The following is a 23,167-nucleotide window of genomic DNA, read 5'->3' on the forward strand; positions in this document are numbered from 1 at the left end:
ATTCTTTGCACTAATATTATCTGGAACCTCCAGGAGGCAGAAGAAGCAGTGTTACAAAGCATAGTTGCTCTGGGAGTGCCCTTGGATAAATTTGAACGAATATCACAGGCAAGGCTCCTAAGGAGAGCACAGTCAAATGTTCTGATTAGGATGGTTCTATCTGAAAGTGCTCACAATTGCTCTACAAGTAACTATTATTTTTTCAGACCCATGCACTGAATGAAAACATATTGCTTCAAAGTTTCTATGCTGATGTATATTCTTTGAGTTATTTTACTAAAAAGAACTTAATATTTTAAAGTATGGTCATTTTAGTTTATAGTAGTTCCACCAAATGCAACATTCATTTTTTTTTCTCAAATTGTAGGTTACAGCAGATGTTTCCTCCTTTTTGGGGGGGGGGGGGGAAGTAATGTGCATGGGATAGGAAAAGCTACATTTATCCATAAACTTTCCCAGTGGAAATCTCTGTATTCAGTTTGCATGGCTCTTCATCTGGTTCCCTGACAAGACCACTAAATTCTGGCACCTGTTTAGGGGAGCCCAGTAAGGAACCATGAAAAGACATATCTTTTAGATATCTGTACTAGTTTTACAAATATTAATCTGTACTCAGAATATGTAACGAAAGTGTATTTCTAATTGCCAAGCTGATTTTAAATTTTTGTGCAGAGCTTCCATTGTAAGTTTTCCCAGTTTTCCTTGAATTTTATCCTGTCCTTTAAAGTTTATCGTGCTTGTCACTTTTTAGTTCTTAAGGAATGATAAGAAAATCTATCTACTTCATTTATGTTCTGTAGGATGGATGCAGGTATTGCAAAAATTGGCCTTTGCTTCTGTTTTCCCTGATGCAGCCATATTTGATGTGTATTACAAATGGGATTGACTATGCATTCATTTTATGATTCTTATTAGATGGATATTCATGAATTGTTCGGCTGTTAACTACATCTGTCTCACATTACTAAATCTATTATGACCTGCCCCTTGTTGTTCCTGGGACATACTGTTGCATAAAACATTGAAAACATTAAAATTAATTATTTTTCAGACATGACTTAGTTTGCTATCCCAAGCTATATGAAAGTTAAAATCCTCCATTAAACCAATATGCTTTTGCTGCAAGCTTGCTTTAGCTCTGCCTTTATTTTTCATGACTATACAACTGCTTACATAACCCATGAGTTACTCCCACTTCAGGCTTCAATTTTTTAAAAATTAATTCCATCAATGATGTCTCCACTGCCTGCTTACCTTTCATTACGTTCTCTTTTTTCAATAAATTTGTTCTTTGTTGAGAGTAATCCTCTATCCTCTACCATTTCCACAGGCTTTCCTGTAACCTCTGAAATATGGTATATTTAGTGCCCTGACCATCTTGCAGCAATGTCTCAGTAATGGATACCATGTCATGCCCTCCAAATTGAACTTACACCCCTCTGCCTCTTTGTTGTTTTCATCCCATGGATAGGGATCCAAAGACAGTTTACCTTCTGCAATATCATTTTCACCCATTCATTGTAATAGCTGACATCACTTTGTCCCATTTCCTCCTGTTCTAATACCCACAGCAGTCTAACTTTCCTCATCTTTCTATGTTCTCCCCACTCCTCTTCTATCTTTGAAGATGTAACTAGGAGGGGAGATAAGGGGAAAAGGTGAATGCAGTATTTGGATTTTAAGAAGGCATTGTATGAGATGCACACAGGCTATTGTTAAACAAGATTAAGACTCATGAGGCAGGAGTATGATATTAACATATTAGCTTAATGGACAAAAAAAGGTATGAACAGGCCATTTTCAGGGTGGCACGACGGAACTTGTGGGGTTCTATGAGGACCTCAATAAGAAATTGAGCCATCTGTGTTTAAGGGATAGCATTAGATTAAATGAAGTAATTACAATCTTCCAAAAAGAGTTGTGAGCCCGAGGATTTAGGATGCAGTAATAAATGATCCAGAAACAAAAAGACATTCTGCCAGTAAAGTAGCAAGAAATATATATTAAAGAAGTGTGAACTTTGACTACTATGTAGAAAAAAAGGCAGAAAAAGTACATGTGCATCCCATAGAGTCACAGGATGAATTATAATGTAGCATATCTGTATTCCTGTGGTATTAAACAAATATTTTATACTTGTCTTCATTGTGGAAGAAACAATAAGTGCAACAGATGTGGAGGGAAACTAAAAGTTATAGGGAAGTATTCAGAGGGATTGGCACTAAAAAAAAACATGAAAACAGGAGGCAATTTAACTGCAAGGTGATTGGAGTACAAAGGTAAGGAAGTCTTTCTGCAATTGTATAGGGCTTTGATGAGACTAAATCTGGAGTGATATGTTTAGATTTGATTTCCTTACCCAATGACAGGCATACTTAGACAATGCATCATAGGTTCAGTAGATTGATTCCTGGGATGAATGGGCAATCCTTTGAGTGAAAAAGGCCCAAATCCCTGGAGTTTAGAGGAATGAGAAATAAATTAATTGAAAGGCATAACATTCTGAGAGGACTTGACAGGATAGATGCTAAGAAGCTCATACCTTCCGGCAAAAGAATCTGGAAGTAGTGTCAATAGTCTCAATATGATGTTGGCTATTAAAGTAGGAGAAGTTTCTTCATTCAGAGAGTTTCAAATGTTTAGAAATATTTGAAAACATAAGAAACTAAGTAATGGAGCAATCAAGAGATGTAAGGAGAGGTAACAAAAATGTTGAGGTTCAACCATGGTGTTGCTAAGTGGCAGAATAAGCTGGAGGAGTCACATAGCCCAGCCCTGCTCTTGTATTGCTTTTGCAATGTGATGGTGAAATGTTAAATCTATAAATAGACTATTCTTTTCCATCTTGCTGCCTAAGAATAAGCACTGAACCTGCATCAGTGTTCTTAATGTGGAAATGCCCAATAATATTGCACAGGGTTTACAACTGCTGATCTGTGTTTTATGACACTTCCAGTAGATTATGTTGGTGAAAGGGTGAGCACAGATGCTGGTTATGTGCTGCATTATAACATCCACGGCAGAAAGTCTGGTTTTAGCATGCAGTTTTGGTCTGAATTGCTGATAACCACAATTTGAACTTGCTTGGAGAGTGCTGAAACAAACATTTCACACTCAGTTTTTTGAGCAGTGTATGTGGGGTTAATACCTTCAGCACTACAGGAGGTTTGTTGAGCTAGCTGCCACAGATCAGCACATTTCAGGGTGGCTCAGGGATTGAGAGAGGGGAGAAGTAGGATGCCAGATATAATACTTGAGGCTCTGGTGTAGATGGCCATTGAAGGGAGGAATGCCCTCCACCTGCTCGGGGAAGTGGTCCAGTTTGTCCTTCTCACTCCTGTAGCAAGTGCTCTGCTTCAGGCTGGGTTATTGAGGTCTTGACAGTCTCCTAGAATGTGTTTCAAAATTTGCTGTCTAAAACTCCAGCAGTAGAATATGATATTTCTCTCAGTGCTGGAAACAAATTGTTTACTCCAATCAGCCACTGCGAGTATTAGTCAAGTATTATCGGCCACAATAACATTTAGCTTCCTTAAAGAGAAATGGCAGATAAATTAAGAAGTGTGGTACAGTAGTGCAGCAGGCAGTGATGCTGCCTCACAGCTCTAGAGACTTGGGTTCAACCTTGACTGCTGCTTATGCCTGTGAGGAATCTGTACATATTCCCTATGAGAGTGTGGGTTTCTTCCAGGTGCTCATTTCCTGTCACATTCCAAAGACCTGTTGGATGGTAAGTTAAGTGGCTGCTGTATACTCCTCTAGTGTGTAGGTGAATGGTGGGAGAATCAGGGTGGAGTTAGAGGGCATGTGAGAAAGAATGGATTACAGGGTAATGTAGGGAAATGGGATTGGTGGAATTGCTCTGAGAGTCAGCATAAACTCAATTGACCTCCTTCTATCCCATGAAGAAATCTAAAAATATAAAATATGAGCAATCAGCCACTTACCAATCCTTTGAGTGGTCAATACTAGCACAAGTACTGGCTAATTGTGTTGGCACAGTGCTTAAATTACTGAGCAACTAATCCAGAAGACCTGTATCAACAATCCAGAGACTAGTGCTCAAGTTCCAGTGTGATAGCTCTGATATTTAAATTTAAACTCACAATCTGTAATGGTGACCACAAGGCCACTGGATTGCTGTGAAAACATATCTGATTCATTAGTGTCCTCCAGGGGAGGAAACTTACTCAGGCCCACCAATATTTTTGATTCTGAAATGGCCTAGCAAGTAATCACTTCAAGGGCTATTTGAGCTGGACAATAAATGTTTGCCTCACAGCCTTTAGATTCTGAAACATGAAATAAAAAAGACAAGTTTGCATGCTTTTACTAATATGAAAACCACACTAAACTGATATCTAAGGCCATCATGGAAATCTTTTTTTAACACCTGACATGTTTGATGAAAATCCCCTCCTCATTAGTGCAGGGTTTTCTAAGACTACCGATATTCATAAGAGCACTTCGTGCTTTGTTGCCTAACATGGTGTTTAGTGCATAGTGATGGATGTTGTTAGCATTCTAACAATCTGGCTTGACTCTATGAAGGCATTATATTGACGTTAAATTTGACATCAGATTTGAATTATTTCTGAATTTTAAATGACATATGTTAATGGTCATCATTGTAACATTTTTATAGACCTTTAGTTGTATTTATAAACATTTAAATCTTTTTTATACTTGCATTTCAATTTTTAATAACATACTCTTTCTGTATCTCAGACACCCAAGCTAATAATCTGGGAAGGCAGTAACACTAAAAACTTAAATGTCTATTAGAATTGTTTTTTTATCTTCAGCTGTATGTACTACACTTGAAATTATGCAGCAGTTTCTATTTATTCAAAGGGATTCACAGTCAATTGAATACCTTTTTGAAATGTGGTCATTTATAATATATGGAAATATGGCTACAATTTACCTACTGAAAAATTCCACAAAAAGCAAGGAGATAAATGAACAATTGAATATTCTTATATTTTCCATTCTATACAAGAAATTAAATATTTTAGTAATGTTAGTTGAGGGGTAAATGTTGACTAAGGGACTGGGAAACCTCCCTCACAAAATTATTTTGAATTATTATCAAAAGCACAAAATTAAAATTTTGGAATTGAATCTTACACCGACAATATTTAGGTGCAGTAGTTTACTTGGCATTGAAGTGATGTTATGATTTTATTTAAAGTGATGATTTGGAAGTCATAATGAAACTTGGATTGCTCTGCAGACAAGCATGCTGACAGCTGGAACTTCTTCCTGGTTGCTTTGTCTTTAAACTATCTTTGCCTTTGTTAAAGTTGAATATTGTTGAAGTTGAGATAACCTGACAGCCCCTGGCTTGGCAACTGTAACGGGAGCATTCATTTATTGAGTGGGAATATAATGATGATAAAACTGGCTTCATACTGTGAAGAATGTGTCATACCATTGGCTGCACATTCAAGTGAAGCATCAGATTATGCTTTGTTGCCTTATGTGCCTCATTTTATGATATGGTGATCTCTCCCTCATATTGATCATGCTAGGATTTGTACTTGCCACATACTGTGCAGAATATGCCATGATTTTGGCTTTGCGGGCCAACATATTCCCATTAGATTAGAAGCAATGCTGTGGATGAATATAAATCACAAAGCAACAACTCCCTTTAAAGCCTTTAGCTCGTGGGCTAAATGTGGCTTTCTAACAAAGCACATGAATGCAAGTTGGCGAATCATTCCTTCTTGCTGTGCTGCTGTTTGGTGATGGCCAAACACTTAAGTTTGCAAACAGATTCATTTTAGTAGCTACTGAACCTGCTTTATCTGCCGAAGAGCACTTGGGTTTTTCCCTTTAAAATGTCAATAATATTTTGGTTTCGAGTCAGGGTAACAATTGTTGAAAATAGTTACATTGTGGTCTGCCTGGTCAGAGTCTGTAGTTGACCTATACTTTGAACATTTAACTGCATAGACGCTGCTAATTCCTTGCATTGTTTCTTTAGTTTCATAATTGTTTTGCCATCGTTTTTATTACAGCTAGCAAACAGGCAAAAATATATATTTAAGAAGACTTGGTAAAAGGACCAAATAAACAAATCTGTGGAAGAACTCAGGAGGTCAGGCAGCATCTGTGAAGGTAAATGGATAGTCAATGTTTTGGTCTGAGACCCTACATCGGGACTGAAAGGATAGAGGGGAGATAGCAAGCATAAAGAGGTGAGGGGTGGGGGGGTGATGCAGGGGCTGACAGGTGATACGTAAACATAGCCATTGCAATGATCCCAATTAACTATAGTTCTCATTACTGCTATTACCGTAAATTATCATAAAGGGCGCAAGTATGGGTGACATAGTGGTGAGGCTACTAGAACGGCTATCTTCTTTTACCTATCACCTGCCTGCCCCTCCTCATCCCTCCCTCTCACTTCTCTATACTGGCTATTTCCCATTAACACTCTCAGTCCTGATACAGGGTCTCGACCGAAATGTCAACTATCCTTTTGCTTCCACAGATGCTGCCTGACCCATTGGTTCCTCCAGCAGTTTGTTATTTTGCTCCTTTTGCCAAGTCTTCTTAAATACATATTTTTGAATGTTTGCTAAAATGTGCCAGAGACCTGGGTTCAGTCCTGACCTCTGCTGCTGTCTGTGTGGTGTCTGCGCATTCTTCCTATGACCATGTGGGTTTCCTCTGAGTGTTTCATCTCTTCACACATCCCTAAGATGTGTGGGTTGGTAGGTTAATTGGCCACTGTAAATTGCGCCTTGTGTGTAGGTGAGTGGTAGAATCTGGCAGGAGTTGATGAGAATGAGGGAAAATAAAAAATGGGATTAATGTAGGATGAGTGTAAAATGGGTGGTTGATGGTCAGTGTGAACTCAGTGGGCCAAAATGCCTGTTTCTTTGCTGTGTCTCTCAATGACTACATATACAGTCCAACGTTATTTGAACTAACTTGGTATTTAATGAATCAATTTTTGTTAATAGACATTTAATAAGCCGAGAGCCAATCACCCATAGCCTGTCCTGGCCCAACCACATAGACGCCACGGACAAGAAAGCTCACCAGTGCCTCTACTTCCTCAGGAGGCTGAAGAAATGTGGCATGTCCCCTTTGACACTCACCAACTTTTATCAATGCAACATAGAAAGCATCCAATCTGAATGCATCACAGCTTGGTATAGCCACTGCTTCTGCCATGACCACAAGAAGCTACAGAGGGTAGTGGACACAGGTCAGCACATCACAGAAACCAGTCTCCCCTCCATGGACTCTGTCTATTACTTCTCGCTGCCTCAGTAAAGCAGCCAGCATAATCAAAGACCCCACCCACCCAGGACATTCTCTCTTCTCCCCTTTCCCATCAGGCAAAAGATACAAAAGCCTGAAAGCACACACCACCAGGCTTGAGGACAGCTTCTACCCCACTGTTATAAGACTATTGAATGGTTCCCTAGTACAATAAGATGGACTCTTGACCTCACAATCTACCTCATTATGACTTTGCACCTTATTGTCTACCTGCACTGCACTTACTCTGTAGCTGTGACACTTTACTCTGCATTCTATATTGTTTTACCTTGACCTACCTCAATGCATTGTGTAATGAATTGATCTGTATGAATGGTATGCAATACAGGTTTTTCACTGTACTTCGGTACGAGTGACAATAATAAACCAATTCCAATTCCAAGCCATGAGCTATGACATGGCCACAGATAATTAGCTGAAAAGACCATGGGTGTACACCACTGATGGCCTGCTCCCAGAAAGCTATGACGGATATAGCTGAGGGAAGAGGGGAGGGGTGTGTGGTGCAAAGTTTTAGCAACTATCAAAACCTGAAACTATTTAATTTTAAATGTCTCTGGTATTAAAATTGTTGTCAATAATTTTAAGTGGGTAAATTTAAAAATTAACACAAAATTAATTGAAACACAATAAAACACAATAAAATTATTAAAACATTAATAACATAAAAATAAAAACAAGCAGAAATGAAGAATTTATCCATTGCCTCCTTATCTCCAGATTGGAAATCCCCTTTCAAAGAAAGGAACTCCAAACCTACAGAAGGTCAGAGTGGTGTAGGAACATAGAGGTGGTTTCCCTGGCATCACGTTGGGAAACTCCAACAAGACAGGGTTCTGGCATTGGAGATACATGGTGCCCAGCAATGGAGTGAAGTGACAGACATGCTGGAATCTTTCACAGAGGTGAACCGGCTCAATGACATGATTACCGGGGAGGCCAATGATTTCCTTCAAACCACAGCCAGCAGGATTTGACACAATACCCAACAGGCTATGGAAGAAGGAATGTGACAGAGGATGAAGAAATTTCCTTGGGAGAGGTAGAGGATTGGTAACATTGCAAATATCAGATCAAAGTACTCGTGAGAGAGCAATAACGTGTTTACCAGTAAGAACAAAGCTGATAGTTTTCCTACCTACATGTGCCTCAAATCACACTTGAGTTTCCCCCAATAGGCTGGAATCTAAATTGAATACCATTAATTGATAAGAGTCAAGGCCATTTATGCTAAATTACAGCTCACTCACTTTGTTGGGTGTTTCTGGTAAAATAATGCCACTTAATTGCAAGCAGGATTTCAAATAATTAACAAACATAGTAACCGATGTGTATTCTTTTGCTTTTAGATAATCATTACATTAAATTCTGAAAAGAGGAACTGTCTCATTAATGAAACTCAGGAGCAAAGTAATTAATTTTACAACTGAGGCATTGTATAGAGCAAATTAAATCATGTTCCTGAGCCTTGGAATTCACAAGATCATCTTCAGGCTACATGCCTCTCTGTATGATAAACGCTCATGAGTGCAAAGAAACATGGCTAAATGTTGAAAACAACCATGTAGAAACCATAGATTCTCCAGAAACTCACAGTTGTGTAGCTCACTGACACTGACACTCAATTGATGAAGCCACACAGCTTGCAAAGGCCGGGCTGCAAGTTTGCTGGCACAACATACCTTTTGCAGATTTTGCTGTTGACACAAATTAGCTTTTTTCACAAAAATCAAGATAATGCAATGTGACGTGAATACCGGACACTAATGTTAAAGTAGAAAAAAAATAGAATAGTAGTAAGTAAACAGAAAGTTCCTAACTTGCTTGATTGCCATTTTTATATTGCTGCGTTTGTACAACTCTAAGAATGTTAGCTGAGACCTTAGGTTTAAGATCAGTACCTTGATCCCTCTTCTAGGATATGTAATCATTGTTTTGTAGAAAATATAGTAGAATGAATTGTGGGAGCTTGGATACCACTTTCCTTCCTTCCCTATGAGGAAGCACAGGGAGTGCACATGGGGATCTTATGATTTCAACACATCACTGATGCTTCCAATAATTGTACCAGATGACACAGGGATGTCCAATCTTCAGTACCAGAGTAGTGTACAAGATATACAAGAGGATTTTTTTTGCTTTCCTGTCCTCAAGCTGTGTACAGGTTCCATGATTTCCAACAGCAAGCATGATATACCATGAGATCTAACAGCCCTCCTGTTACAGTGCATATGTTCGGTGAGTGGAACATTCAGCAGTGGAATAAGTCAATCCTCTCAGGCACACTTTCAGCAAGTGATCAGTGGTAAAAGTTTTTTCTGATTTCTCTTCCCACTGACCCCATCCTCACCCATAGTTTTGAGATGAAGTTAATTTTAATGTTCCAAGCTACCATTGCTTTATTATGTTAGATGTGCCCAGATCATAAATTGAATGCAGACCATTCTTATCACTGTGTCCGAAAACTACATCACATTTGGATTAATCTTCCATATGTTCAGGAGTTGTAAATAACTGTTTAGGATTTTGTGTATAGCTGGTTCAACAATGCACTATGCACATCGATAATAGGTCAGGATTTCTTTTGCAATAAAGGATGTAAAAAGTAAACTGAGCAGGAAATACTGCAGAATTTGGAGGAGATATTACTCTCAACTGTTTTCAACCAGCATATTCCCACAGCATGAATGGTCTGTTATCTGAGCACACAAATAATATAAAAATGATCAATATCTATTTTAAACAATTCTAAATTTAAGCTGAAGATATCAAAAATTGCTTCCTTTTACAGAAGAAACCTAAAGAATTGAGCAACACTGTAATGTAGCCCAAGGTATCGTATAGCTCTTAAACCATTGCTTTCAATACAAAACTTTTTTATATATCGGGACAATTGATGTCCTTATTCTCTGTAATATGTACTGGAACAGTCCAATAAAGAACTAATAATGGAGGTTAAGGATGTTAAAAGTTACCTTCAAACAGTTGGATACATGTAGGAAAATAATATAATGGCATATTATCATGGCATACTAAATGTGGCTTCAGGAAAGCTTAATCCATTTCTTGAATGTGTATAAATCTAAGTATAAAATTGCCAATGGTTTTATTTCATTTTTTATAGTCAAACTTAATATTCATTTTTTAAAGAATCTATGATTTACTTTACTTTGACAATATTTTATAGATTTTAAAAGAAAATTTGAAATGTAAGCCTCTTTCCAGTAGCTTTGGACAATTGGATTCCAGTAACTGAATCCTGAGATTTTAATTCAGTAGCTCCTCTTGAATCTGTCAGCTGAAAAATGATTTTTCAGAGGAGCTAATCAGAATGATTCTGTAAATATTTCCATCTTAAATAGTGGGAACCTCTTATCAGTGAAAATTATGGTAAAGGCTCTAGGTTCTTTGAACCAAAACAGGAAATGTACAAGTATGCTGTAGGTTCAACAGCACCTGAAAATACATTTAATAGATCATTTTTATGAGAATGAAATCTTCTTTCTCTTGCTCTCTTATTTACTTCAGTACCCCAGCTAAACATTATTAATGTAGCACAGCCAAACAACTGACTAGATATCATCCTGGGTCTACAGGTATACTGCACATGTGAAGAGGTGCTCAGGTATCTGTGGGGCATCACCACAGTCAAATGTGGCATCATTATTTATCTTACCGAGTGCAGCATTAAAGTATCCAACTTTAGATTGAATCCTGTTAGTCCACAAATTACAGGGAGCAGTGGATGTACTATTGGATTCTTTAAGAACATTTTTGAAGAGAATTAATTTCATCTCACTTTATGTGGTGCAGTTCAATATGCCTAACTGCAGTGCTCCCACTTCCACACTACTACAACAGTACCCCTGCCTCCCTACTGTATGGGTTTCTCAAATTTAGTTGCTCATGAAGTTTTGGTGCAATCATTGCACAAAGCAGGTGCTCTTGGTTTTGTTGGGTGCCTGAGCAATGCGATGTTTTGCTTTGTCTTCTTAGTAGGTGAGATGGCTTCCTTGATGTGCTAGTATAAAAGGACTCTACCCAAAAGGTAAATCTACTCTTTTACAGACAATAACAGAACTACTTGTAGAACTTTTAACTTTATGTGAGATTTTCATTTCTTTGTTTTTGTTAATTTTAAATGCTCATTAGTCCTATCTTCTGTTGCAGTACCTTATATTGTAGAATGTTGTGAGCAGCCTCATTAGACCAACCCATCAAATTTATTATGGTCTCATTAATTAATAATCAACACTTTATCGCTCTTGCATAAAGAGAGATTTCATACTTCAGGATGACTAAGTCAATCATGTGCTTTGAAGGATAGTTGTCTACTGTTTACAGGAAAGATGGCCACTCATTTGCATGATGCAAAGTGTAACAAACAGCATTGAGTTTATGACTATAAACGGACTTAGTTGTGTTGGATGAGAAATCAACATTGACTAAACCAATGCAATGCCTGATATATATAAGCTCGAAGATAGCATCTCAGCATTGCAGATTGTGTTTCACTACTTGGAACATGGCATTTGCACTCACACTTTATCCTTTTCATTTGATATGATCATTTTTAAAATCTACATATCTTACAGACTGTATATTGGTAATGAACGAAATTTTCTTTTTCTGCACTTGAACTCTTGAGGATTTTGTTACCCAAGCGCATTTTAGAAGAATCCAGTATGATTCCAAACATGTTGGCTAAAAACGTGAGGCTTAAAAACAAGGACTTTGGAAAATCCAATTGTTAGATATTTAACAAGTTTACACACAGAAGCAAATAAACTGCAGTGGTTATCAATTGTCCAGTACTAGTGGTCTCAGTCAGATTCTATTCACCAAATGCAGGAGGGCAAGATTTTAAAAAAGAAAAGCTGACCAATTTTGCCAATTTTATAACTGCCATTCTAGAATAAAACATAACTCATCTTAATTTTTCATTCACATTCTATTTCAAAAAAAAAAGCTTCTTACTTTCTACAGATGTGAAGGAATAGAAGTGTATTTAAGGGCAATAAAGCAAGGAGTATTTATTGATAAAAGTTTGCCTCTACATGAAAATGTCACATAGATTTGTTTTAATATATCAAAGCAACATTTGGATGATTAAGTGTTCAAGATATAATATGGCTTGAAAGTGGAAAGACTCAAACATCTGCTTACATTATATAGATGGCTAAAATAGAACAAGACTAAGGCAGAAAAAATACATATACACTGTGCTGTCTGCAGGAATTGAATAAAGTGCTTAGTCAATACATTTTGGTCATCTAATTTTACATATCTGTTTTTAAAAAATATAATCCTGACAAATAATTTAATAACATTATACAATTCCTATCATTTCCTATTATTTTGGAAAAGAATACATTTAATGACTGTCATACCTACTGTTGACTGGCCTTACCTTCATACAATTATCAAGTTAGTGGGAGTATATGTCACAAATCTGGTGTTCCCACATGTTATACGCTTCTCATTAGCTCCAAGGACTTGGCTTCTCGTTATATCCAAGCTGTACTCTACTCTTTCTTGCATTTCTCATTACCATCTCACTGGAGTAGGTGATGACTGCATTACATATCATTATTTTCACTTGGCCATTAGTTAAATCTATCCACTGCTATTGCTTGATGATTCAGTGTTTTGCTCCCACTCCAGTTACCAGCAATATGAAGGGGTTTTCTCAAACCGTGAAATTATCTTCTAAGTTGGTCATTATGTCTACACTTCCACAAGATTAATGAATCCTTTGTAATAAGGTGAGAGAAAATATTAAATTCAATTACTGCTTGGACTCCCTAACTGCTCAAGTACAAACATTTTATAAAAGAATAATCAATAAAGTTGCCAAACAATAAGTGTCTTATTCTGTGAATCACCACTTGCATTATTTATTTTGTTTTTGCATATTGCAAATTAGTTGTAAATTCCTGTTTTTTAATATGTTTTAATAAAAGACTTCTGACTGCTTGCTTACACTATTAGTGTATGCAGTTTGTTCCCAACAAATGGCTGTTTCATGAAGTTAAAATGCTTCCAAGCTGCAGAACTGAGTACCATGGGCTGACATACTGTACTTTGAACAACTCATGGAATTCAGTTCTCACAGCTGGGGGCCTCTTCCATCAATCTGAAGGCTTGTCCATCAAGAGTCCATGTCTTGATTAATCTATTGTTGCCATGGACTAATCAGAGCTTAGGCTTCCATTCAGTTAACTGCAAAATAGTTAAATCAAAGTCAAAGAATAATAGCTTAAAGAGATTGTGATTATTTACCAGACCTGATATTGCAAGGTCAGTTAATGACCATGCTCGCTATGAACACCAAGCATGGATAGCCTCAAGTACAAGGAGGTTACTAATGGTGCAGTGGAGTATCTGCTGTTGCAAACATGGTTGCTGCTAGTTAAAGAAAGTAGATGCATTTATCCAATACCTGCTTACATAAGAAAAATAGATTTTGCTTCAAGTCAGGGGAAATACTAAGGAGCATTTGAAGATGCTGCCCTCAAAGTAAAGTTTTCCAGTGTGAGGCACAGTAATACACAGCTATTAGAGCATAAAAGCAGAAAATGTTGGAAAACTTAGCAGGTCAGGCAGCATCAGTGGAATGAGAAATGGAGTTAACACTTTAGGTCAGGAATCCTTGATCAGAACTTGGGTTTCTGACTTGAGATGTTAACTCTACTTCTATTTTTATTTCAGCTTTCCATCAACTGCATTTTTTAAATTTTCATTTACTAAAGCAGTTGTTCAGAATGTATGAACAACTTAGCCAGTAAACAGCATCTCCCTTGCCTGAGCATGGGAGATAATGCTTAAAAAGGGTTAGAGCCATCCTGAAAATTGCACTACTGAAATGACCTAGTTTCTGTCTGCTCATCCTAAGATCATTGATTTCCTTTGAGAGTTTACTCACAATGTTACAACTGAGTCAGCATGCTGACTCAGCCAATATTTCTGCACTTTAAAACATGCACATAACCTACTAATGTTCCACACAAATCTTGTACATTGAGTTCATTTTGTTATGAGCATACTGCTGCATGGTCATGGACTTAAGCTGGTCCTGATGCAGGATGGTGTTTCTTGTAAAGGTCAAATAACAGTCATGAGCAAAGTTATGTTGCCATGGGTATCGCAGTTGGGGATGTTGACTAATGTTAGGAAAACCCCTTTAAAATGTTGGAATTGGAAGTTATAGCACGAATTTGGATAGTGAAACCTGTGTGACGGTCTGAGCTAGGAATCGTAAATTCATTTTGCTGCTTATTTCTCTTTTTGAGGTGTAAATATGTAATGCACCATTGCAATATGGCATAATGCTTGTTTGAAGGTGTTTACCTGCCAAATTATCAGCACATTCTTTTGGAAGCAAGGAATATGACAGAACAGAGGAAAGCCATTCAACCCTTTGAGTCTGCAGTGCTCTTTTTGAAGTTCCCTTTCCTGGTACTTTCCTTTTGTTCCAGCATTTCCTTTTCTCCTTTAAGCATTTATCCAATTCCCCTTGAAAACTAATCTGGTCTCACCACCATTACTCTAAATCTGAATCTCCAAATCTGTTCAATAAAATCTGTGCCCTTAGGTTGGGGACAGTTCATCAATAGAACCAATTTAATTGTCTAAACCCTTCATTATTCCACTCCCAACCACACCTGAGCCCCAGGCTCAGGCTGATCATCCGACCCCACTGCTTTAGACATTCAATCTTATTAGCTTTAACTTCACCAATGATTAGTAATGATCCTCAATTTCTCTTCCCCAGCATTTGCTCTCTTCCCCCAAATCCCTGGATGAAACTAAATCAGAACTCCTTTCCTTTCCTTGGAAACCTTGATCTATTCTATATGAAATAGAACAATATGGCAGTAGAATTCAACCTTTTGTTGTAAGCACTAGAAGTGATTACAGTGATATATGAACTCCGCTTCTGAAATTTGGTTCCATTAATTTCAATGTCGTTCAAAACTTCAGTCCATCTTTTTACAGAATTGAGGATCTTGTAAGTGAATAAAGTACACAAGAATAGATTTAGTGATTAGGTATCAATTCAGCCACAAATGGTAATTTGTGCACATATATCCTTTAAGGAGCTCTGCTACTTAATGTTTTCAGTGGCTGCCAAATAGTACATGTGATGATTTCTGTCCCTTCACATTCGCATCAAATAAATATGGGGATGTGCTAATCATATGTTACCTTGCGTTCCATTTATAGCAACATCATATTATGCCTCACCGTCAATGTGAAAAGCTTAAGAAGAAGAAGTCCCTTGTGTAACCTACACTGGTAAAGAGGAAAGATGATTATAATCATCCAGTCAGGCTGGTAGTGCTCTTAAGCCTTCATATCATATTCATATCCTCCTAGCAGAAATCAGATTGCATTTGTAATCACAGTGGTTTTAACAGGCAGTTAACAAATGGCCTGAAATTTCAAAACTGTTGCCAGAGCTGCTCACTAGTAGAAATTTGGTCTGTATCCTATCACCTGCTCATCTAACAGCAATACTTAGAGACAGATGCAGCATGCATTTTTAACCTACTGATTCATACAATTACAGTTCTTCGCCTTCCCTCATTTTGTCGCACATGCGACAACATAATTAGTATTCAAGTATCTAACATTTACAGCTACAATTATGATGGCTTTGACTTAAAAGAACATTTGCAATATCATAAATTGATTTATTTTGGAACAAAGTATCATTTAAATCATTGGCAAATTACCTTGAACCGACGCCATGAATGCAGGGTGAAGAATTTGGGAAATTTAGCCTGAAAGGAAGGAACATTAAACTTTTTTTTATTTTCTTTGACCCCAAGTAGTTTCATGTGAAATATAATATTATAATTCTTTTAAGCCTGGCTGTTAGTGTTGGTAATATTGTATAAGTATGATCTCACATTTATTTCAAATTCTCTGCCACTTATTTTAAGAGATGTCAACTCATGCATTTCAAATATTTTTGATTGACAGGAATTCAGGACCAACCAAGGGAAAAATAGGCAGCAAAGCCCAACTCAGTAGCTGACATACCAGACAAATATTCCAAATTCCTAAAACAACATTATTATCTCCATGGAATTATTTTACACGGATTTGCAATACGATGCAAGTAACTCTCAAGAATGTTGTTCGGTATTATTATTTGAATAATTTCCCCATATTAGTAATAATTGAATTAATATATTTTCAAAAGACTTAAAATTAAGGTCAATATTAAAATTAAAATTAGAATCAATATTAAAATTAAAATCAATATTAAAATTATTTGAGTGATTTGATTGGTCATGTTTTGCTATTTGCTGGCATCAAAAAAATTTTTAATCCATTTACTCATTCCACCTGATACCTTTGGACTAAAATAAATTGATTCAGATTTGTTCATATTAAAGCAATACAAATATTTAATTGGTACTTTATTAAATGAACGATTATCTCACCCAATTATTATTTTTTGATTTATAGTGTAAAAGGAATTTGGCGAATGACTGTTTTGAGGTGTAATGGCATTTGACTGTGATGTGAAGGAATCATACTGGAAGGAGGGCTTTCATTGATGTAGATTCAATCATTTCAGTTATTGATGAAAATGAAAATCTGTCTTGTACCCAATGGAAATGTTTATATTGTGCATAGATGTGCCTTGAAGAATCCAACAAGTAGAGGTGGTGCAGGACATGACTGGGCATAGGTATCTGGTGTAGATTCAAATTCGTACCAAATCAACACCCTTGACTAAATCAGCAGTAAGGTCTTAAATCTGTCCTGCAAGCTCATGTTACTGTAAATGTACATCCAAAATATCAACTGAAAAAACAGAAGACGTTATACATTTTCTGTTTCATGTTGGACTTTCTCCTCAAATCTGGAGCAGAGATTCTGTTCTAAGGTTGGATGAAAATTATTTCACTCAGTGGACGTGTGTTAGCTTTGTACATCACCCAGTGAGGCTTTGCTAAGTCTCTCAGCCACAAAGGTAAAATTTGAGAGAGATTTTATTGCTCCTCATTATGTCAATGTGCTGGTGAAGACTCAAATAGTGAGTGTCGTTTATTCAAGGATGCTCTGCAGTCTCTAAAACTTCTTATAAAAAAATGTTGCAGGAAGCAGTTTGTTACATGGCATAGTCCTTAAGGAAGTGACAACCTTCATGTAGCAATAACTAATCTCAACCAGTATCACATATACTATACTGCTTTGTCTTTCATATATAAAAATAAAAATGAGTTAACATTTACAGGTTTCTGTAACATTTACAGTTAACAGTTTCACAGGCTTCTGCAACTTTAATCTTTGCAGCACTGCTGATGTTACATGTGTTGAAGCTGCAAATTCAATAGATATTGTTGGAATCTAATCCAGTTCTAAATTTAACACTGCCTTGCCTTGACTCTCATTAGAAACATTTCATGTCAACTCCCCTTGAACAATAGATTCACTTCAGAAGCACTTCAGTCTCACAGATCCCTTTGCTATTTTCCAAAGTATCAATCATTAGAAGTAAATGGTCAACATGAACTTTCACAAGATGATACCTAGCCTTGTATCTCTCAACTTTTTTCCTAATATCCCTTCTCCTCATCTCCAACTTGTCAGCAGGTCTTTGTACATAACCTCTGTCAAACAGGCTGAACCTCTTCTCATTTTTATCATGCAGATTTCCCTCTCCTCCACTTTCCCTTCAGAAATGGACTGGATGAGATTCAAACACATTCTGAATCTTTATTTATTAACATTTCAGCCGGAATAACTTTGGTCGATAAGTGCAATGTTTTTCTGCAGCTTGGGAGAAATGTTGTAAGGTGAAGCCCCCTTCTTCAACACCCTCTTCAATGCATCCTAAAGGAGGACCAGCTCTGTGCCTTTGATGCTTGCCAAACAGCTGACATCAATACAGCCCATTCTTGAGCCTGAGTGTTTCATGGAGAGCACATTTCGAGACGTTGTCACCCCACAGCTCAAGAGAGTGCAGGCAGAGAGGGACTGGGTGAACACCAGAGAAGCAGACAAAAAAGAGCAGGCTGGAAGATTAGCAGACCCCTGAGGTCTTCTTTTTCTGGAATAAGGATACAAGGATTACCCTGGAAAGTGCAGCCAGAGCCAAGACCACCACAACGTAGAAGCATCAACTGTACAAGAAGGGAGGAGAAAAGTCAGGAGAGCAATAGTCATAGGGATTCTATAGTTAAGGGAGCAGACAGGCATTGCTGAGTCTGGCCATGTGATTCCAGAATGGTAAATTACCTCCCTGGTGCCAACAGGTAGCAGAAAATTCAGAGGGGAGAGAGTGAACAACCAGAGGTTGTGGTCCATATTGGCGCTAATGATAGAGATAGAAAGAGGAATGGAGTGCTACTGGGAGATTTTAATGAATCAGGAAAGTGATTAGCAAGCAGAACACGACATGGTAATCTCTAGATTACCCCCCCGTGCCAAGCTCCAGTGAGTATAGAAATAGAAGGTTAGCAGACGTAAGCGTCTGGCTGAAGAGATGGTGCTGGAGGGATGGCTGTAGATTCCCTGGGCAACGGGAACAGTTCTGATGGAGGAGAGACCGGTACAGGCTCTAGTGATTGCTGGGAATAAAGCGTTTGTAGAACTATTTGTTCACGCTGTGTAGTGGGGTTTAACTTCATTTGCTTGGGCTGGGCACAGGAAGGTAGCATTAAAAGGGAAAATATACAAAAAAGGATTGGGAGAAATAAATAGAACCAGAACAAGATAAAGAACATTTTTAGACAGGACTTTGGACTTTGAGAGAGAACAAGGAGAATTATAGTGCAAATATGTAACAAGGTTAGTAAGCTGCAGATATAATTAACCACAAGAGATCACTATGCTGTGGCAATTACAGGGACTTGGCTATACAAAAAGCAGCAATGGATTTTAAATATTCCTGGATACAAGATGTTCAGAAGAGATAGTAAAGAGAAGGAAGGAGGGGCAGTGTCAGTACTGATTAAAGAGAATTTTGCAGTGCTGAAGAGAAAGGATGTCCTGGAATGATCAAGGTCAGAATCTATCTGTTTAGAGTTTGAAAACAACAGAGTTGTGGTTACACTGCTGGAACTGTTCTATCGGCTGCCGACCAGTGAGAAGCATACTCAAGACGAATTTGCAGGGAAATTGGAGAGATGTGCAATTGCAGAGAAAAGTCTTTGACCTGAAATGTTAACTCGGTTTCTCTTCCCTCAGCTGTGGCCTGACTTGTTGGGTATTCCTAGCATTTTCTGTGTTTCAGCTACAGTCTGGAACATTCCCAGGATGAAATGAGGAAGGAAATTAAAGCCAGAGCTACCTGAAAAGAGAGTAAAATAAAGCAGGGGAAAAGAGCATTTGACTGATGCAAGTGAAAGGGTAAAGAGATGGGGCTGATCAGACACCAAAAGAGAAATACACTCCTTGAGGCAGAGGGCATGGCTGAAGTACTAAATGTGTACTTTACATCAGTTTTCACCAAGGAAGAAGATGCCGCTGAAAATCAAAAATAAGTGCAGGTGCTGAAAATCTGAAATAAAAGCAGAAAATGCTGGACATACTCAGCAGGTCAGATAGCATATGTGGAAAGAGAAACAGAGGTAATGTTTCAGGTCTGAGGCTCTTCATCAGAACTAGGAAAAAAGAGGATGCTGCTGAAGTCTCCACAAAGGAAGATGTAATTGAGATTCTGGAAGGGTTAACCATTGATAAAGTGGAGGCACTTGAAAGGCTAGCTGGAATTAAAGTGGATAAATTACCTGGTCCAGATGGGATGGTTCCTGTGTTACTGAGGGAAGCAAGGAAAAAAGTCATGACCATAATCTTCCAAACATGTATAGATTCAAGGGTGGTCTGTAAGGTGTAGAAGCTTATAAATATTACATTCTTGTTCAAGAAAAGGTGAAACAATAAAACTTGTAATTAGAGACAGTTTATCCTTGCTGGTGAAGAAACATGGATCAGGAGCAGGATCAAACAAATGTGGATTGATTAGAGGAAGCCAGCTCAGGTTTGTTAATGGCGAATCATGTCCAACTAACTTGATAGAGTCTTTTGATAAAGTTACAGAGAGGATTGATGAGGGAAATGCAATGGATCTGGTATATATGGATCTTCAAATAACATTTACATAATAGACGTCTTTAAAGTTGAAACCGATGGAATAAAAGGGGCTACAGCACATGAACAGAAAGTCAACTAAGTAAGAGGGAACAAGGACTAGTCATGAAAGATTGCTTCTCAGACCGGAGGCAAATGTACAGTGGAGTTCCCTGGAGGTCAGTACTAGAACCACTACCTTCCTTAATATATAATAAAATACAATGGCTGGTGTGTATAGAGCATAATTTTCAAACCTCCAGACTTCAATGAAGTACGGACCGACTGGTGGAATGTTCAGATAATCGTCAAATGAAATCTGATACTGTGAAGTATTACATTTTGGGAAGAAGAATGGGAAGAGGATATATAAAGTGCACAATTCTTAAAGGGGAACAATCACAGAGAAATTGGTGGATATATGTGCATAAGTTGTTGAAAGTGGCAGGATAGGTTGAGAAGATGGTTAAAAAAGCATTTGGGATCTTGAGTTCTGTAAACAGAGGCACAAAGCACAAGAGAAAGGAAACCATGATGAAACTTTATAAAAATTTAGTTTGGTCACCACCAGAATAATTTCCCATCAGAATAGCAGAGAAAGTGGGGTCTCTGGATTTTCCTTACATATGGAGCCAATCGCCAAATGGCTGTGATCATTATGTGATTCAGTTTTGGAAGTGATGACAAACCTAGATGGGCGCGTATATAATGACCTAAGTTGATACAGCCAGAGTGAATACAATTTCACAGCTACAAATGTGCAAGTACAAACTTGGGTGCCTTCTTGATTCTGACTTGAACAGTTAAGAATAATGTTGGAAGAGATCTAGAGCCATCAATTAACAAATCAAATATAATCCTGAGCTACATTGCAAAAAGAATAGGACAAGTCAGATATCACTAGGCCAGGACATCCAGCCAACAGAAAGCTCCCAGCATACATACAAACTACCTACCTTCTGCAGATCGCCACATGTTGAATTGTTGATAAATGCATCATGATTCAAAATGGTGAAGCACCATTTGTGCAATGTAATTCAGTTATGTGGGTGGATCAGAGCAAGTCCCATGCACATCATAGGTGGCACAGTTATGCCCCAAGTCTTTGCCAGATAATTATGAATGGCCCTAACATTCAAAAACTATTACAAAAATAAAATCACTTTAATACACAAACATAGTTGAACAACTAACATCAATAAAGCAAACAGAATTAATTAATGTTGATTTATATATTTAGCTCTTTCTTTCTTATTCCATTTCTTTCCATTCAAACACATGGACGCTGTCTGTGTGCCAGGTCTAACGTAATCCAGATCCAGTAGGCAAGTTCCCAGCATATCACCTGTGGATAGTTTGCACTTGCTGAAACAGGCCAGACAAAATTCATTCCAGAATCCAGATGTCATGCACCATGGACTTACATACAACAACTTTAATTCCCAGCATCAGAGAGAGGGTCCTTGCATGTTGGGCATGGATTGTTTACTGGTATGTTAAAACTTTGTTTAAAATTGGTCATCATTATTCATCCTTTGAAATTGAAAAGATGGTAGAATGTTGCAGTGAGGTTTTGCTTTGAATGAGTGTCCACAAATTGAACAGTGGATTCCAGAGACACCAGACCCAGAATTCTAATTTTCAAGTCAACCTTGTAAATGTTTACATTCAACATGTTAGAGTAGGAGATACCTTTTAGTGAAATATATTCCCACTTGATGAATGTTCATTATGCATTACTTCAGAGCTTCTTTAAATCAGCTTTTCCGTCACAAAATCCCTTCCCAATTATCAATTTTCCTTCAAACGTCATCTTAGATTTATTTATTAAGCATTCCAATCACATGATCTGATGATTGTAGCCATGCTTTCATGATAAATGCATTTATTCTTGGCATGCCAATATTATTGAGAACTTGTGTATGAAGAATCTGATCTTCATTAATCTTTTGAGGTAGGTTAGGTGTGGCAAGAATATGATGTCCAAGATTCAGTAACAGGATGCAGGGTTGCGAGAAAAACATTACAACAGATAGTGAGTTTACGAATACCAGTCATATGGATGTGTAAGTAGTTTCACACTGTCTCCAATCTCTGGCAAATTGGTTCAAATTGTTTGTGATTATTTTATTTGAAGATGAAATAAATGTGCAATGATGCTTAGATATTGAACAGTATTTGCAAATTGCTGGGAACAAGCTTATAGCTCATTAGTTATGGATCTATTGGCAGATGTAAAATCGTGTGTAACTATTCTTTAACTGCAGCTTGCCAAAAGCTATTTAAAGGCTGTGTTCAGTTGGTGTTGGGAATGCTCTCACAGTCAGGATGCTGTGGGTTTTGCGCCTGTATAAATCAGGTTTAATTTGTTTTGTCATTATGTGGACTGCCAGTTGCCAATGGGCCTGTGGCTAGGGGTTCACACACTTGGGCTGCAATAAAAATGTCATGTATTAAACAGCTGCAACCTTTCAACTGGGGGTATTGGAGGAGAAATTGTGCTTTACCTTGAAAATTTTCAGGATCCAGAGTTGATTCCAACTAATTCCAATACAGCTGTGTGATGGAGACACAAGAGACTGTAGACGCTGGAATCTGGAGCAACTACCAAAGTGCTGGAGGAACTCAATGGTCAGGCAGCATCTGTGGAGGGAAATAGTCAGATGACGTTTCGAGTTGAGACCATTCATCTGGACAGCTGTGTATTGTGTCCATGGCAGATGGTTATTGGGGTGCAAGGAATTGGTCTGGTTGCTCAATTAGTGTTCACAGG

General features: G+C 37.7%; 1 long non-coding RNA gene across 2 annotated transcripts in view; it reads right to left on the bottom strand.

The window, feature by feature from the left end:
- Positions 1 to 23,167, bottom strand: part of LOC127569609 (uncharacterized) — a 47,392-nt gene that overhangs the window by 6,992 nt on the left and 17,233 nt on the right. For both annotated transcript variants that reach the window (XR_007956229.1, XR_007956228.1), the window contains exon 2: positions 22,902 to 23,037. This is a non-coding gene — a long non-coding RNA (uncharacterized LOC127569609). The remainder of the gene's footprint in view (positions 1 to 22,901; positions 23,038 to 23,167) is intronic.

This window comes from Pristis pectinata, chromosome 4 (assembly GCF_009764475.1).
Source record: "Pristis pectinata isolate sPriPec2 chromosome 4, sPriPec2.1.pri, whole genome shotgun sequence".
NCBI classification, from domain to species: Eukaryota; Metazoa; Chordata; class Chondrichthyes; order Rhinopristiformes; family Pristidae; genus Pristis; species Pristis pectinata.